The 3342-nt window shown below is 46.9% G+C and overlaps 1 pseudogene; it reads right to left on the minus strand.

Annotated features, from left to right (window-relative positions):
* Positions 1 to 556: 556 nt before the first annotated feature.
* Positions 557 to 2155, minus strand: LOC121799220 (annotated as a pseudogene).
* Positions 2156 to 3342: the final 1187 nt, after the last annotated feature.

The raw sequence follows: 3342 nt of genomic DNA on the forward strand, positions 1-3342 counted from the left end.
ATGAAGATATATAATTTCCCTCAAAATGCTCGTGGAAGGTGACAAGCAAGGAAACACTGGGTGCGATATCTGAATGGACTCGAGGTCAGGCCGGGGAAGATTGCATGGGTAGGATAGAGGAAGCTTTAGTTATTCAGCGAGGGTCTGCCAAAGCAACCTGGTCTGATAATCCCTCCACCCATTTTCCTTGTGTACTGAAAACTTTGTTATACAGCGTACCTACCTAATAACGATTTGGATTGAATGGAATATTTGCGTCATTAGTCTAAACTGGTATCGTTTGGTTTTAATATTGTTGTTGTAATCTCAACAAAGACCTGTATCTGTATGTGACCATCAATTAAGCCATAGTGTGCAAATATATCGCACGGCAATTAGAATTTATAGTGACAATTTTGTAAATTCAGGAAACAGCGGCGCATTTGATCTCTTACTCTAAAATGAAAATTTCAAAACTCATGATTTAAAACTAAGTAGCCTAACTAACTATAGTGCCACATATGAGTTTGTGTGATTGGAAAAAGATAGAGACAAAACAAACGTAAAAAACAGAGAATAGAAGTGGAGGCGGAAAACATAAAATTAAGTAAATAAAGGTTTAAACAAGATCTCTCTCCATGTAAGTTTAAGGTCTCAAAACCTTGGTGGCTATTTTTAAACTCTCGAGTCATAACTCAAAAACAGTGCAAACCAAAAAATAAAACGTTTCAAGATGCAGATTCCTCACTGAGATACGCCCAACCATTTTGTGAAGTTTTCAAATTCAGTGTAGTCGCTATAAGAGATCATAGTTTTGTACCAACCCTTACTTGCCGACTTGATAGATGCAGCTTCCTCCTATTACACACCAAATTATACACAATAAATAAATTTAGTTAACTCGTGGAATTCAGTTTCATTGAGAAAATTTGATATCTTAACTACAAGTAATCATCATAAGCAAATTTCAACATAAGAGAGAGAAATAGAGAACGGTACCTTTGTGATTGGTTTCCTTTTCTTGTCAAGCTTCTCCTGCTTGGCCTTGACCCTCTGCGCCTCAGCCAGAAGAGCCATTCTCTTCGCAGCCTTGGCGTACGGGTTGAGTTTCAACATGACATTAAGGTTCTTCAGAGGATTTTTCTTCAATGGAGCTCTATTCACCTCCTTCTTGATCGGCTTCACCACAGATTGCAACTCATCAGAGTTGATAATCCTAGCCAAATCAGCATTTAGCATTTTAGCCCTTGGCAGAACATACCCACTCTTCTTCTCCGAGGGATTCTCAAAGGTGCCATAAACCTCATCAAGCTTCTCAAAAGCAGATTTGGTCCACACAATAAACCTCCCGATATGTCCCCCGGGAGCAAGCTTGAGCAAATTGAGACGCGAAACATGCGCCACGTCAACACCAGGGATGTTACGGAAAGCCTTAACCAGCTTAGATCCCTCATTTCCGTAGACGACAAGAGGACCTTTCCTCGAAATGTAGCGCCGATTGCGCATTTTCCCCTTTCCAGCGCGGATTGCTTGGCTGTCCTTCGCCTTCTCAGCATCAGCCAAGGCTCCGACTTGCTTGAGGATCTTCAGAGCGGAGCTAGTTTTCTCGACGGCCTCAGCAGAATCGGAAACGACAAGAGGCAATTCGGGAACCTCTTCGATCTTGTGGCCGCGGGCTAGCACCAGTGAAGGAACGGCAAAGCCGCGATCGCCGAAACGACAGCGTGGCGCTTCTGGGTGACATTGACGGCTCTGTGTCAGAGCCTCCAGATCTTAGTCGGGGCGAACATTCTTCCGCCTCGACACATGTTACCGAAGGCTCCCTGCCCGGCGCGGTGAGTACCACCTCCGGCAACACGGGGGATACGAGAGACAGCGCGGCCGGTACCCCAGGATTCGGCGGAGGTCTGGTGGCCGGCGCGTTTGGAGACGGCGTAGGGCTGGCGGGCGTTGTTGGAGATCTGGCCGTGCACGAAGCTCACGATGTCGGGGCGGATGGCGGCCTTCATGACGTCTGGAAGTGGAAGACTGGCTGCTCCTCCGTCAGTAGCCATATCGTTCTCCAGCGACTGCACGGTGACGAGGGGGCGGGCGGCGGCGGCGGACATTTTCCCGGGCGGCAGCGTTAGGGTTTTGAGCTCAATGTGAAAAAATAAGGCTAGCCGTTAGCAGCGACTAATATATAGTGCGCATTCCGCTAGCCCTACTTCTTTAGCCCATAAATGAATATTTTTATAGTGCGCATGCCGCATTTGAATTAGAGCATTCACTATAGCCGGCCTTCCCCAATAGCCCTACTTCTTTTTTTGTCCACGGTCGCAATTTCTTGTCCATAGCACCAATTTTTTGTCCATAGCCCCATTACAAACTAATTGGTATATGGTCTCCACCAATTGGTCTGCAATTTATGTGGGGACAATAATCCTAAGAAATAACAAGTTCATATGGCGGACTTCTCAAATATAAATGGTATGAATTAGAATGTGGTTTCCATTTGAACTAGCTCAATATGTTTATCATGTATAGGAGTTGCTGGTTCAGTAGTTGAGAACCCATCATCGTGTGAAAACATCCCTTCTTGACTCTTAGCAACTCCTCTCTCCCCACGGCCACGACCATCTGCTGCGGTTGACAGCAAAACGCGGCCTTTCTCTTCACAAAACACCCTAGCAAGATCACATATCTTTTTCTTGAATGAACAAGTGGATGTCAAAATACTCCTATTATCATACATGAACACACATAAGTATACAACTAGAGCAGATGATGATGATGATAGCCCTGCAATGAGGAAAAGCCCCCTTGTTGCCCGGCGCGGTGAGTACCACCTCCGGCAACACGGGGGATACGGGAGACAGCGCGGCCGGTACCCCAGGATTCGGCGGAGGTCTGGTGGCCGGCGCGTTTGGAGACGGCGTAGGGCTGGCGGGCGTTGTTGGAGATCTGGCCGTGCACGAAGCTCACGATGTCGGGGCGGATGGCGGCCTTCATGACGTCTGGAAGTGGAAGACTGGCTGCTCCTCCGTCAGTAACCATATCGTTCTCCAGCGACTGCACGGTGACGAGGGGGCGGGCGGCGGCGGCGGACATTTTCCCGGGCGGCAGCGTTAGGGTTTTGAGCTCAATGTGAAAAAATAGGGCTAGCCGTTAGCAGCGACTAATATATAGTGCGCATTCCGCTTGCCCTACTTCTTTAGCCCATAAATGAATATTTTTATAGTGCGCATGCCGCATTTGAATTAGAGCATTCACTATAGGCTGCCTTCCCCAATAGCCTCACTTCTTTTTTTTTGTCCTTAGCCTCAATTTTTTGTCCATAGCCCCATTATAGGCGGACACTTCCAATAGCCCCGAAATATTATA

Source organism: Salvia splendens, chromosome 1, assembly GCF_004379255.2.
Source record: "Salvia splendens isolate huo1 chromosome 1, SspV2, whole genome shotgun sequence".
In the NCBI taxonomy this organism is placed as follows: Eukaryota; Viridiplantae; Streptophyta; class Magnoliopsida; order Lamiales; family Lamiaceae; genus Salvia; species Salvia splendens.